General features: G+C 35.5%; 1 long non-coding RNA gene across 2 annotated transcripts; it reads right to left on the bottom strand.

The window, feature by feature from the left end:
* Positions 1-1,386: 1,386 nt before the first annotated feature.
* LOC140831531 (uncharacterized) lies at positions 1,387-5,830 on the bottom strand. Of its 2 annotated transcripts, none has more exons than XR_012117892.1 (3): positions 5,223-5,830; positions 2,042-2,125; positions 1,387-1,654 (listed from the first exon to the last, which is right to left on the bottom strand). It is a non-coding gene; the product is annotated as an uncharacterized lncRNA (long non-coding RNA). The 2 variants fall into 2 exon arrangements; XR_012117891.1 differs by having other exon boundaries at positions 2,042-2,139.
* Positions 5,831-16,366: the final 10,536 nt, after the last annotated feature.

Consider the following 16,366-nt stretch of genomic DNA (forward strand, 5'->3'; position numbering starts at 1 on the left):
GGAAGAGTTCGGATCATCCGAAGTGGGTTCGGACCGTCCGAGACAGGTGGCTGTACTCGTGGAAGTCATGCAAGGTTCGGATCGTCCGATCAGGGTTCGGACCGTCCGAAGTGTACCGGGTTCGGATCGTCCGAAGAGGGTTCGGAGCGTCCGAAGATGGTTCGGTAGCACCGAAGAGTTCGGACGATCCGAAGTAGGTTCGGTGGATCCGAACATAGCCTATAAATAGTGCTCGGATTTCCTCATTTTGCATTGCAAATTCTTGAGTTGTGTCTCATATTTGAGAGGTTTGGAGGGTTTCTAGGGTTAGTTGTCGGTCGAGCGATAGCCAAGAGCTGCCAGGATTGGTAGCGTAGCGACGCCTGAGTTACGAGGCAATCGACATCAAAGGGCTGTCGACGGACGAAGGTAAACCCTAAACCTTTGGTATTACTGGTTTTGCTAGTCGAGCATGGTAGTATTGTTCATTGGGTATGCTTTTGATGCGTAGGCTTGTTCTAGACCTGATTAGCGGTGTTGCGTAAGGCTAGGCTTGCTGTGATAGAGGTACGAAAGTACTATCCGAGATATCCTGGTCGAGTATACACTCTTATATGTGTTGCATGATTATGTGGTGCATTGATATATGTCATATAATGCATGCTATTATGTCACGCTGTATGATGCATGTTGCATTTCATGTTGAGCCGTATCTCCTTCGAGATAGCCTTTACTGTTGAGCTGTATCTCTTTCGAGATAAGATATATCTTGTGGGGCCGCTCAGCCCTGTCTTGTCTTGTGGACGCATGGACACCGAGAGTACACAGTGGCCGACGGGTCGGGAGGGCTTCGGTGATCCGGGACATTTTTGGTCCACGTCTGTTCTTGTAGTGGATGCAGTGACCCAGAGGAGTACCGCGCGGCACTATCCACTTGGCGCCTCTAGACTGAGCATTTTGAGATCCTTTGTTACTCCTGTTTCTTGACTACCCTGGTATCATATCATAGCATGTGCATTTCATATAGGCTTGTATACTCATGCTTTTGTACTGGGCGTTCTTATCGCTCACGTCCTCGATTTTGTTTATCTTGGACACCCCATTCCCACGGGGCAGGCCTCAGGTTGGACAGCTCAGGAGGAGGAGGAGGAGGACGTTGAGTAGCTGGTTGGTTTAGTTCTTCGGTATCTTTTTGATTCGATATGGTTGTACCGTATATTTCCTTTTAGTTCGAGTTGTTCTGGATTTCGATTGGGTTGTATAACTATCGTTTGTTGGCCTTTTCCGCAATTATTTCTGATTGTTTTTAATTAAGTTAATCGCATGCTTAGTTCTTGATTAGTAGGTGATTCTGGAACGGGTCACTACAATAACTCCCTCAAGTAACTTAATCAATTTAAGAGATCATAAACATGCAAATCATTCAAGCAAAATTCTCTAACTACAGCACCGTTCAAACCGTCAAAGTCAAGTTTAGTACAATTTGTAAATTTAAAATGAAGATCATCAGCAATAGGTGGCCAGAGATGAAGTGGTACAACAGAACAACACAACACAACAAAGTCTTACCTCTTTGACGAGATCACTCAAAGCAGAGACGCAAAGACCACCAACAACAGTATACATAAGATAAGATTTCCTCTCTCTCAAACGCTTACACGCATTTAAAACAAACCTACAAATATTTATACCAAGGAAATAGTCACCAAAAAATGAAAATAATCGTAAAAACAGGGAAATGTTGAATTTGAAGCTAGCAAAGTTAGAAAACACTGCATCAAAAAATATAAATCCTTGTCAATAGGCGGACTATAGAGTACATGTCCAGAATATAAAGAAGCAGTCTGCGTCTGTGATGGTGTCGTTTATCAACACAAAAAGGTACAGAATTCTATTTTCCTCTCTATAAGTGATATAGCAACTTCTAAGGCCACCATATCATACAAAAATAGTGTAACATAAAGCTATGAATGACAATAGATAACCAAAAAAATACGACAAAGAAATACTGCCAAAGGGATACTATAAAATGAACAAAATCTTGCTTCAAAATGTTTCAAACCTGTTGATATCAGTAACATATGGACTAATATCGTTGTCTGTCTTTTGCTTGTTTTTCTTTTTCTTCTTCTTACGTATTGAATTCCTCTTGTTGGAAACCTGATTAACTTCAACATTACATGTAAAGGCCCTAAAACTCCTTGCTTGAAAATTTGCGGAAAAATTAAAATTTTTCTTTTTAAAATAAATGGATTGCCTCATTCATAAAATCAACTGACAAATCAAGTTCAATGTTTAAAGTATAGCAGCGGAAGAAAATAAAGTTTGCCAAAAATAACAATTTAAAAATATCCAACAACTGATAAAAATTGTTTGCGTAATAAAATAATAAATGCTGAACTGAGGTCCTCGGGTGCCACTACTGCCGACCCAAGCTGGCTCACTGGTCCCCACCCTCGACCCTGGCCTCATCAGTACCTACAACAATCAAGTCTAGTGAGCCTAAATACTCAGCATGCAAATATCGTAGGTAACGATTAAATACTGAAGTAAAATGTGCATGAGATAAAATATCAGGTCATGAGGCATACTGAAAATAACTTGTACTGAGCAATTATAATACGTGCATAACTGAACTGAAATCATAGTAAAAATGTTTGCTCCTTGGAGCCCTGTACTGAAATAACTGGTAAAAATTTTATGTTGAGATTATGGTCTACGCCTGTGGCCCCTGCACTGAACTGAACTGATCGGTAACTGGCTACCGGGGAGTATAAAACTTAACTGAGCTGGCCGGTCACTGGCGACCGGGTGATACCAAACTGAACTGATCGGTCACTGGCGACCGAGTATAATAGTGCTCCCATAACTAGTGAATTGACCACAAGCAATATCGCATAAATCTCAAAAATAAGCATTTTCCTATTTCATGCACGTAATATAATTAAATGACATAATGAAAAATCCTGTAATTTTACCAACTGGATTGGATCGTCCCTAGGCTCGCTGCAACCTAAATATGCCATGAAAATATGCAATAGCTTATACTTGACCAAACTATGCAATTAAGTTTGAAAATACGACAATTAAATCTAACGACTTCGTATTTAATCATGACTCCGAACCAACACTAAACCAACACTGACCCGACGTATAGTCATGATTAAAAATATGCTTAAAATTATGAACTAATGCTCCTAAAATGATGAGGGTCAAAACCTAGGTGAAATGGAGGCCAAAACAAGAAGCGCTCTTCGAGATCCAATTTGGCACATCGCACCGTAAATTCTCGTACGACCTCAAAAATGATCCGAATCACAAACGGTCAAAAACACGACCTTTCTAACTCGATGAGGCACTGTCCAGTCCAAGGCCATAGGCTAAAAGCCAACCAAGAACTCAAACAAGCCTCCGAACCAACACAGCAAGTTGCTGTCAAAAAATGCAGCAGTTGTACATGTGTTCTTCTTGCGTCGTTTTCGAGTCTCCCGGCCATTGGGGCTTGAACCACCGACCAGAGACCCTTACCAACATCCCAAAGAATGATTTGAACCATGGCTAAGGGCCCTAGGCCAGCCACAATTCGCATCACACCATAACTCATCCGAAGGATCCAACCGAGAACACCTTTGTATGCGTGAGGTGTTTTGTATTGATTGTTGTCTCGTGTCGTTCCAGTGGCCATTTGATTGACCATAGCATGATCTAGACATCTAGGGGCATGGTATGAACCGTGGCTAAGGGCCCTAGGCCAACCAAAATCCATACCACTCCACAAACTCGAAACACAAATGCTGTACCAAAACCGAAGGGCCGAGAGGGGAGGGGTTGTTCTTGCTTTTGATTTAAAAACCGATGCACCATGGACCAAGCCACCAAAAGGGCGACTTAGTCATGTCTTAGACATGCTAGGGAAGGGATCCAACCATGGCTATATGCCTTGGGGCAGCCATGATCAGATCTATCCCTCATGACAGCAAAAACCGAAACTATGAAACTCAAAATGACACCGATGGAGAGCTGCTGTCATTATCGATTTCCATCAATCATGGGGACTGAAACATTGGACTAACATGATCCTAATCCATGCTAGAACATGTATAGATGTCGCCTTGGGAGCCTGGAACCGATCCATCCACCTGAAACCACAACAACAAGAAAAACGTGAAGCTTGAAGAGGGAGGGGGCCGAAATTCTGCATTTTGATTCAAAATGTTTTGACATGCATCTCGGTTTTTGCTCAATAAAACATGATCATGTACTGAAAAATAATTGCTAATATGACTTGATTGAGGTTTGAAAGAAATCTAGACATACCTGGTTTCGTTTTGAAATAAAACGAACGAAACGACGACGACGCGGCACGGAGGAGTGGACGCTTCTCTTGCTTTCTTTTGCTCTCGGTTTCTTTCTCCTTCTCTCTAGCTAAGACTCACGTTTTTTACACTGAAAATGGCTCTGAATTCGGTGGTGAGGGACATGGGAGAGGGTTGTTAAGATAGTGAGGGGAGATCCACAATTAAAGGGATACAAAGGGTATGACCAAGTCTCCTTCTTTTTGAAATTTGAATATTTGTTGCTATCAAATATTGGTTGAATGGATTAAGGATGGGTATGGCCGATTTCTCTAGCTAGACTAGGTTAGGATAATGCTTGTTGATTAATTAAATGGAGCAACCAAAAATCAAATAATTATCCTACTAATTAAATACAAAGAAGGGGTTAAAGGTGTTGAGTTGGCAATGGATAAACTAGCAACTAAGGGGCCGAAAATTCATCACTAAAAAATGAAGGGAATTTATTTTATAACTAGTAAATTTATAACCCTTAAAAGCCTCACTAATCCTTTAATTAATTTAGTGAATTAATCATTTAATTAAGAAACTTAAATGAACTTATTTCTTATTCACCTCAAGTAATTAAAATAAATCCTCAAACCTTCTTACTAACTTAAATGAACTTACTTGCTAGCTAAATTAACTTCAGGAAATATTTCTCGAATCTTAAATTCTATCTCAAAACTCCAACTCCAGTCCGGCCTCACTGAAATAACTGAAAAATCAAACTACTGAAATGAAATAAAAAAATAATTAACTTAAAGAAATGCATTAAAATAATCATGCAATGAAGTCAATTAAATTTAAATACTAGAATTATGCATGGCTTATACGTAGACTGATTTACGGGTTCTACATTACAGCTTACTCCTGATTCAGCCTTTGAAATAGGTTCAAGTAACTCACCCTCTTCAACATCTTGCATCTCAACATCTTGGCCATCCTCAATACCTTCATCATCGTAAATTGTTTCCAACACACTCTCTCCTACTTCCATGAAATCAGCAAACTGTGGAAGTTTCAAAGTCAGATATTCACCACATAAAACCAAAAATGAAAGTATATTTTTACTCCTAATTTTCATTAATAGTCAAATTCCTCTGCAAATGATCAAGCCTGGGGAACAATTCACATTCGCAATACAGCTAAATTTAATAGTCGACCTATCTCAAGACCAAAGGCGCAAAAAAATTAAGAATATTTTTGGAAGCACATTTTCTTTATTATTAAAAAACATTATAGGGATTATTAAGCCAGATGTAATAATTTTTCTCATCGATGCAACCATTACAGGTAAAATTTAACAATTTGCAGAAGCAAACCTCGATAAAAAAAATTAAATTAAATTAAATATGTTCACATGCCAAAGAAAAAATCAATAGAAACCCTAGCAAAATCCAGAATTCCCCAAAACAGAATAGAAGTGACCAATTTTTTCCCAGGAAAAAAGCCGAAAACTTAAAATCAAGCTACAGACGAAAGTATAGAGAAAATAAGATAACGAGAAAAACAACAGCTACCTGCGAGTATGGAAAACAATGCGTAAGGGATGTTACAGCCCACAGCTTGAGATGTGGGTTCTATATGATTGGGCCATATAACGTTGGACCAAAATTTTCTGTTTTGGGCTTTTTATATCTCTCACTTAACCAATAGCACATTCAATTGAATTCAGACAAAATAATAAATAAATAGTTCATTCAATCAACGGAAATATATCACATTGTATATCAACTTTAAGATGTATATCTATTCATCATCGTAAATTGTGTCCAACACACTCTCTCCTACTTCCATGAAATCGGCAAACTGTGGAAGTTTCAAAGTCAGATATTCACCACATAAAACCAAAAATGAAAGTATATTTTTACTCCTATTTTCATTAATAGTCAAATTCCTCTGCAAATGATCAGGCCTGGGGAACAATTCACATTCGCAATACAGCTAAATTTAATAGTCGACCTATCTCAAGACCAAAAGCGCAAAAAAATTAAGAATATTTTTGGAAGCACATTTTCTTTATTATTAAAAAACATTATAGGGATTATTAAGCCAGATGTAATAATTTTTCTCATCGATGCAACCATTACAGGTAAAATTTAACAATTTGCATAAGCAAACCTCGATAAAAAAAATTAAATTAAATTAAATATGTTCACATGCCAAAGAAAAAATCAATAGAAACCCTAGCAAAATCAAGAATTCCTCAAAACAGAATAGAAGTGACCAATTTTTTCCCAGGAAAAAAGTCGAAAACTTAAAATCAAGCTACAGACAAAAGTATAGAGAAAATAAGAGAACAAGAAAAACAACAGCTACTTGCGAGTATGGAAAACAATGCGTAAGGGATGTTACAGCCCACAGCTTGAGATGTGAGTTCTATATGATTGGGCCATATGGCGTTGGACCAAAATTTTCTGTTTTGGGCTTTTTATATCTCTCACTTAACCAATAGCACATTCAATTGAATTCAGACAAAATAATAAATAAATAGTTCATTCAATCAACGGAAATATATCACATTGTATATCAACTTTAAAATGTATATCTATTCATCATCGTAAATTGTGTCCAACACACTCTCTCCTACTTCCATGAAATCAGCAAACTGTGGAAGTTTCAAAGTCAGATATTCACCACATAAAACCAAAAATGAAAGTATATTTTTACTCCTAATTTTCATTAATAGTCAAATTCCTCTGCAAATGATCAAGCCTGGGGAACAATTCACATTCGCAATACAGCTAAATTTAATAGTCGACCTATCTCAAGACCAAAGGCGCAAAAAAATTAAGAATATTTTTGGAAGCACATTTTCTTTATTATTAAAAAACATTATAGGGATTATTAAGCCAGATGTAATAATTTTTCTCATCGATGCAACCATTACAGGTAAAATTTAACAATTTGCAGAAGCAAACCTCGATAAAAAAAATTAAATTAAATTAAATATGTTCACATGCCACAGAAAAAATCATTATAAACCCTAGCAAAATCCAGAATTCCACAAAACAGAATAGAAGTGACTAATTTTCCCAGGAAAAAAGCCGAAAACTTAAAATCAAGCTACAGACGAAAGTATAGAGAAAATAAGAGAACGAGAAAAACAACAGCTACCTGCGAGTATGGAAAACAATGCGTAAGGGATGTTACAGCCCACAGCTTGAGATGTGGGTTCTATATGATTGGGCCATATAGCGTTGGACCAAAATTTTCTGTTTTGGGCTTTTTATATCTCTCACTTAACCAATAGCGCATTCAATTGAATTCAGACAAAATAATAAATAAATAGTTCATACAATCAACGGAAATATATCACATTGTATATCAACTTTAAAATGCATATCTATTCTCTCGAAAAAAATTATTTTTATACGTTTTATTTGAATTCATTCTTAAAATAGATCATCTACTTCTAAAATTTGACATGTAAACAAAATTCATAATTAACATTTAAAACTTTATATACTAACCATCGCTAAAATTCATAAATAAAATACTACACTAAAATTCATAAATAAACTATTACGCAAAAATTAAAATTAAATATTAAATTTTCTGTAAAGAAAACACTTTAAAAAGAACTAAAGTAGGTACATCATCTTATTGGGGATTTTCATCTTCATCTAAAATTGATATCTCATCTTCATCATTTTTATAGAATTTAGAATATCTTGTTGTTGTTGATTTGTAAGATAATTGTCCCACCAACCTTAATTTGGCCAAAAAACAGCTATAAGGAGTTCGGCTATGATTCTATCTTGTGTATTTTTTTGAGTTTTATAGGTATTTTCTGTCATAGTCATTTGTTGTAAAATACTAAGAATATTATATGCAGTCATTCCATCTATGTTCCAATCATAAACGGAAGAAACATTAAAACGAGATTGTGTTATCGGTTTTATTATTCCTAAATCTGGAGCATGGATAATTTGTAACTTTTGTCAAGATTGATTCCAATCTATTTGATTGATTTTATTTGTAGGATTTGGAATTGTTCTAAAGCTTCATTAATATCTTAATCATGATTTAAGGAATTTATTCTAAGATTAGATGTTGGTGTTTCAGGAGCAGTTTGATCCATTGGTTGATTTGAACTACTGGTTGTTGTTACCATTTTACTTAATTTATCTTGTATTATTTTTATAAATTCAGAATTATTTTCTTTAATATTTTTAACACTATTTTCAGTTATTTGATATGGTTTAAAATTTGGATTTTTGAGTTTACTATCTGTATTCGAAATTTCCGTTTTATTTGTGGGTTGTTTTTGTATTTCTTTTTCTATCCTATCTAATTGTTTTCCTATGGTATTTAAATTTGTATTTGTGAAATTATTTGCAAAAACTGGATTGAGCTCAAAATCCAGATTGTATTTGTTTTTCTATCATATCTAAATTATTTTAACACCAATATGTGTCATATGCCCGAAAATCTTGGGTGACCAACCCATGACAAACGCATCCACAATTATAGAGTTTGCAATAACATGATCAATTGACGCACAACCACTCTGAATTATTTCTTTCCAACTAGAAAATTCATGTCAATATCTTTTGACTTTAACAAGTTTCAGTTATTATTTAAATATAATATAACGACTTTATTATCACAATTGATCATCAATGGTTTCTTAGACCAATGATCTATACCGGTGATAAAATCCCGCAACTTTATTCGGAGTCCAAATGTCATATTTCCGATGTGTGAGCATAAAATCCTTAGTTCACTTTATGTACCGCATAACCCGATTAATAATCCAACGTCGGGTTTCTTATATATCTGCCCAATATTCTAATGTTGTTCACAATATCTAAACAATGTTCTCTATAAATCTGAATGAGATTACCACATTATAAAATTATACCATCATATATGTGGACATAAACAGCAATATATTATTCTCAATATTGACTGTCCAATTTACTTACTCCCACTAAAGTCAACATACAAAATTAATTTGCATTTAATTTCAAAATTTCATGCATGCATAATGTCATTGTCATTTAAAATATTGATGTTCAATTTATCAAGCTTATCAATCAAGGAACTCATATCAAACATATTTGAATTTCGAAAAATTGGAAATACCACATTGATAAAGAAAAACATTGATTTGTACAAATACGAAACTAAAATCAAATTTCGTTTTTCAAATACCAAAAAAATAAAAAAACTCAGTTCCTAAATAAAGCTTTTAAAAAAAGAAACCAACAATTTTATTATAATTTCCATAAGATGTATCTTTTACCATCAGTTGGCAATCGGATCCTTAGGCAACCCTTTCTTTCCACGTCAATTGGCGTATTTGGGACAATCCTTCTTCACATGCCCATCAGTCCATTTGAAAAAGAAACAAGTGATCACTTTATCTTGTTTCTGTTGCTCTATATGCTGCGAAGTCTCAGAGTTTTCTTCCTTATTGCTCCATTTCTTTTTCTTATTTATGCAATTACCTTGATAGTTAGATGTCAAGTTAGCACTTTCAATCACATCTTGTTTCAATCTCTCCTCCTCCTGAACACACTGAACAATAAGCTCATTCAAAGTCCACTTTTTCCTTCTGGGTATTATAAATTTTTTTCAATTGATTAAATTGTGCAGGCAGAAAGATCAAGACTAAATGCACGACTATCTTTTCCGACAATTCCAACTTGAATGCTTTTAGTTGAGTCACAAAATTTGACATTTCCATTATGTACTCCCTTATGTTCCCTTTCTCTTTGTACCGCGTTGAGACAAGTTTATTCAGAATAGAACTTGTTTCGACCTTTTCGTTTGCAGCGAAAAAATCTGCTATTTGAGTAAGGAAATTTTTGGCATCATTTTCTTCAGGAATTGCACCCTTTATAGTATCTGGATTGAAATGTTTCATAATCATCAGACTCATGCGATTTGATCGCTCCCACTTTTCCAAAGAACCCTTTTGATCAGCAGTTCCTGCACTGGTCAAAAGTGCGGGGCGATCTTCCCTTAACGCATAGTTTAAATTTATGCAGCCGAACACTATCATAACATGCTTTTCCATTTCTTGAAGTTTGAGCCATTAAGTACTGAAATGTTGTTCAGATTGACAGATATAGAAGATGCTATAACAAAATAAAACAAAAAACTCATAATAAAATATAGTCCATATGCATATATTTAAATTAAATAAATCACATAATATAAGCATGTTGGTGGTGGGCCCATTAAAAAATACCTAGCACAACATTGATATTGAGTTTTTGAAAAAAATATAACAATTTGTAAGCGGTGCCCTCAAACATCATGGTTAATAAATATTGATAATAAATTCGGCCAAGAATATATCTTTCTTTGGACCGATAATTGCATGCATGGATAAATCCGAAATTATCACATATTTAGTACCACATATTGTGCTAAAATTTGGCCAGAAAATGACATTCTTTTGGGTCGTTCACTTTTCACATAAATTTAACAATTTAATATCATATAATGTGTCTACAGTCTGGCAAGAAAATAATCTTCCTTTGTGCCGATTAATTTCTGCATAATTTTGACACGTTTTAAGACCACATAATTATGTGCTTATAATCTGACCAAAAAATAACCTTCATTTGGGACGATTATTTTCTGCATAAATATAAACACAATTTTATTTAAGACGGCAATCTAGGCAAAAAATAATTTCCATTTGGGCCGACTAATTTTCGCATAGATATAAATGCACTTGAAAAAGATATATTGAATCTAAAATCTGACCAACAAATAATCTTCTTTGGGCCGATTAATTTTCGCCTAGATCTAGATGCACTTTAAAATCATCTATTGTGTTTGAAATTTGGCCAAAAAATAGTCTTCCTTTAGGCCGACTATTTTTCACATAAATTGAAACATAATTTATTTTGAACTTGAACGATATCTACATATATCCAAAAATCATTTTATTAACATGTAATTTAAATTTAACCAAATTATTAATTTAACTTAAATTTTTACAAGAAAATTTAATTTACTTTTATCGGGCCAAATAAAACATAAAGACCAAATATGCAATAAATAAAATATGTACACCTTATAATTATGCATCCACAAATATTTTATCGAAATAAACAAAGACGGTAAATAAGGAATAATTCCATAGTAATTTTATTTCATGTCATTAAAGTTTGAAAATGTCTAATTTAATTTCACAAATCAGAATTGTGGAAGTCAAAATTTAATAAATGGTCAAAATTCTGTAAAATCTGGTTCAAAATTAAATAATCAAACAAGGCCTTAAATTAACCCCAAATTCCCAAATCATTAAACCCTAATCCCAACAAAAAAAACGCCGCCGCTAGCTCCTCCTGCCGAAACAGTTGATGGCGACCATGACCCAGAATCTCCTTACAAAGGCCGACCACTACCCTACCATATCCAACCAACAATCTGCCATTAATCGATCGGAATCTTCAAAAACCAGAGCGAATTCGCGCGCCTAGGGTTTCCGAGATTCAGGTCACAAATACGATCAGTACAGAGGCTTATATGGCTGATTTATTGAGGATTATAGAGCGCCATCGTGTGGCGAAAAAAATGGCTAAGAATTCACAGTCGGGAATTGGCCGTCGAACACCCGATTGCCTTGAATCCGGCGGCCTCTCCCAAAATTCGAAAAATTCGAATATCCGATTTTTTTTAAAAAAAATTCGAAAATAAATCTGAATTTTGGATGTAAAATTCGAAAATAGTAGATCCAAAAAACATGAATTAATTCAGATCCAAATTCAGAAAATTTAAAAAATCGGACCTGAATCCAAAAAAAATTTACAGACAAGAAAATCGTTTCAGATCTCAGAATAAAATATACTTTTCTGTTTCGATCCATCTATAAACAAAAATTCTCATAATTCAACATAAATGTGGCTCTGATACCACTTGTTGGAGATTTAATAAAATAAATCTATAAATCATGTGATTAAATCCATATGTCACAACACGTCAGGAATTCATGTCGAATTATCAGAAAATATGAATAACAGTAAACACGTACCAGAATCCATTGATTGATCTAGCGTCAGAGTTATGGATCTTCCAAGACAACAAATAATCGACCACCTTATTCTTGCATTTGATGGGAGAAGGAGAGAGATCTAGAATACGTGTGTCGTATGTATTCTGTGTTATGTTCTCTGTACCTTGGAGATCATAACCTTATATAACCTTAGCATTCTTGAACTCGTCATAGAAGGCCTAATTGGCCCGAGTTTCTATACATAAGGTGGACCATAACAATTTATTTAATACTTTGGAAACCCATAATTAATTAGATAAATTTATTGGGTTCTTTATTAGATAGTTTGTTCATGTACAATTAATAAATTATGGGAGCCCACAAAATAAAGCACTTTCAATTCTCGCATGTTCCATTGTCAAGAAAATTATTAATTCTACACGCCTATGTTACAAAAATAACTTGTAACTATACGTTAAATTTTATTCCTTGTGTTTAATTTTGATCAAGGATTTCAAATAAAATTAAAGATTTCATGTTTATAATTACAAATTCATTAGTTTGTTTTGAAAATTTTAATAGAAAAATGATTTTAAATTCTCAATTAACTAATTATTTTTTGAGTAAGCATTTCAAACTCGAGTCAATATTAAAAATGATTTCAAATTCTTTCTCTGAATACGTATTCGAATAAAATTCCCATAAGCCACATCCAAATACAAACTTGTTGGATAGATTTGAAATCATAAATCATGTTGTTCGGATGAATTAAAATTAGGTGATTTTGAAATTACTTGATTTAAGCATATATGTTTTTTTAACGACTGTTGTGAAATTCAAAGTCACGAAAATAATGTCGTTTGAAATATATAGCCTCAATTTTGAATGAGTTCAATTTAAAGAACACATTTTATAATGATGAACGAATATGTAATCTAAAAAAAATAAATAAACCTTAATCAGGAAATAAAAAGGGTAAATTTGAAAAAAATATATCTGTCCATATTTACTTTAAGATTCAGTACCTAAATGATTTTATTTACAAATCAGTACCTGACACACACTATAAATTAGTTTTAACTACCTAAAAAGATAAATTTACTTTTTTGCCCTTTTATTATTTAAATAAAGATATAATTTTACCCACCAAATTAATTGTGTGTTTTCCATCTACCAAAGTGTTAGTACATATTATGAGGTTCCAGATACTTGATTGTGTTATTTGAATATTACAAATGTGTAAAAAAATATTATATTTTTGAAAAATCACCTTAAATTCAATCATTATTGGGTTTTCATTTAAACTTCATTATAATGAATTATTCATGTCATTTTATTTTTAAAAAAATATACTTCTTCACTCATCATGAAATAAGATTAAGTACTTATTTGACATATAAAGTATCTATTTTGAAGTTTCAGATACTTGATTTGGCTCTTTAAATACTTCAAATGTGTAAGAAAATACTGGATCTTCGAACGATCACCATAAATTCAGTCATTGTTTGTCTTTTCATGAAAGGTGTATTTGGATAACATATTCATCTCATTTAAAATTTTTTTTTTTAAAAAAAATCAAATTCCAAACTTAGCATGTAAATTTTAAAGTACTTAGTTTTACTTGAGAAATACCTATTTTGAGTTTGCAAATACTTGAATTCGTAAATGAAATACTCACAATATGTATTAAAATATTGGATATTGATAAGTGCATTTTATGCACTTATATTAGTCCTATATTTCATATAGATTGTTAGTCTTTCCGGGCGGAATTACGCGTTTTTTGTTATTTTTGGTGTGATCGCAGGAACCTAGGTGAAGCCACTGAAAGGGCGTGAAAAGGAGCGAAAATGGTGCCTAGTAGAAGAAATGTGAGCCAAGCGAGCAATGGAATGCAGAAACACCCGCGCACATGCGCCTCCCAAAGCGCGCACATGCGCGAACCATACAGTGAGCAGCGCGCATCTGCGCCGCTCATGGCGCGCATATGCGCGAGAAAGAGAACAGGCGAGTCCACAGCATCGCGCACATGCGCCACCCAAGGTCGCGCACATGCGCGACCCATCCAGAGAGCAGCGCGCATATCTGCCGCCGCGACTCCGTCGAACCGCCCCGCCGCCGCCGCCCTTCCTCTAAAAGCCAACCACACTTCAATTTTCAGTAACCCTCTTGTGAACTCAAGAATTTATCCGGATTATTTGACTCAAATCTTAACATTGGTGTAAATCTATATGTGAAATTGGTGAGATTGTGTGTAGTGGATGCTCTAAATTGAAGTATTTTGTGAGTGGGTGTACGTGCATTGCTTGTTGGATTAGTGGTTAGTGAAATTATATTGTTTGAGTATTGGGGGTCCGATTAGCTTCGATTGTGGTTTCTGTTTGTTGGTTGAGTTATTGTGTTGTTGTGAGCATTTGATCATTGAATTGACATGGCACCAAAGAAGAAATCAAAGAAGGGTGCTTCGTCCTCTTTGAGCTTTGATTCGCACAAATTTTGGAGTGAAGAAGCTCAACAGGTGTACGAGAACTCGATGACTCGGTCGATTATCCCAGAGAGGGGATTTAATTTATCGACGTTACGTGGTTTTATTGAGCGAGAATTGGAAAGAAGACAGTGGGTTGAATTTGCTCAACCACCTTTTGACGCTGTGATTTCTGTCGTCAGAGAGTTCTATGCCAATCTGCGGATACGGCATGATGACTCAAAGGTACTTGTGAGAGGAAAATTGGTATCGTTTGATTCTCAGACGATAAATACGATATATCAGATGCCGAGCCTTGAAGAGGACGAGTACAGTGCATTCTTAGACGATGGGGTCGATTATTCAGAGGTAATCCGGACTGTATGTCAGGCAGGCGCCGTATGGAAGATGAGCGCGAGTGGTCCAATCTCACTGAAGAAATCCGAGATGACTCCTAATGCAAGTGCGTGGACGTCATTCGTGTTGGCTCGAGTGCTCCCATCCTCACATTACCACGACGTAACCAAAGACAAGGTCGCGCTTGTCTTTGCGATTTTGATGGGCAAATCTGTGAACTTGGGAAGATTGATATATGGCTCGATCATGAGAGCAGGCACAGGATTAGCCGCGGTCGCCCTCCCATGCCCTCACATTGTCACCGACCTATGCAGACATGCCGGAGTTGCTTGGTCGCCCGATGAGCAAGTTCTCAAACCGAAGGCTCCCATCGTTGCGCCTTATATGCCCCCCGTTGATTCAGATGACGAGGACCTGCCACAGGCACCGCTTCAACCACTGCCACCACCACCTGAGGGGGGCCGACAGCGCAGGGGAGACACATTGAGACGACTAGAGCTTGAGATGCAGGATCAGAGGAGATTACTAGTTGAGCAGCGCCAGGTGCTGGATTCGCTTCAGTACCGCACAGACTATGCCATGGGTTATATGATGGACTTCACGTCCGTCCTTGCTCAGCGGTTCCCGCCTTTAGGTCCATATGATCCCATGTTTCCCCAGACACCTGTTTGGCCACCACCGTATCCACCACCACAGTATCCAGGACCTCCACCGCAGGCCCCACCCCAGCACATGGATGAGGACGTTGATGATGATGACGGCGAGCACTGACGCTCGTCGTGTGAGGTATGCTTGTCCCGTTTTTTCTTGATTATACATTGAGGACAATGCATGTTTTAAGTTTAGGGGGGTGATTTGATTATTTGATTTGAGATGAGTCGATCTGAGTTGATTGTTTTGAATTTCTGCTTTAATTTTTGGTTTTGATGTTCATTTATTTTTTTTGTAGTTATAAAAAAAAAAAACAAAACAAAAAAAACAAAAATATCATTTATTTATTTTCATTACATGTTAGAATTGTTAGGACTAGTCATGGATAAGCTATTGTGAGGCCGATGATGAAAATAAAATCGAGAGTCTGAAGCATGAATGTATTCGTTATTACTTGGGAGTCACATTTTATTGCACTGTCATGTTTGTTGATATTGTTGGTGCTCAGAGACTATTTGCGTTCCTGTGATGCCAATTAAACAAGAGAAGTCTGATTTTAGTAACCCTTACATGACATTAACTGACACTTTTGCGACCACAGAAATGATCTAGGCATTC

This window comes from Primulina eburnea, chromosome 5, assembly GCF_022965805.1.
Source record: "Primulina eburnea isolate SZY01 chromosome 5, ASM2296580v1, whole genome shotgun sequence".
NCBI classification, from domain to species: Eukaryota; Viridiplantae; Streptophyta; class Magnoliopsida; order Lamiales; family Gesneriaceae; genus Primulina; species Primulina eburnea.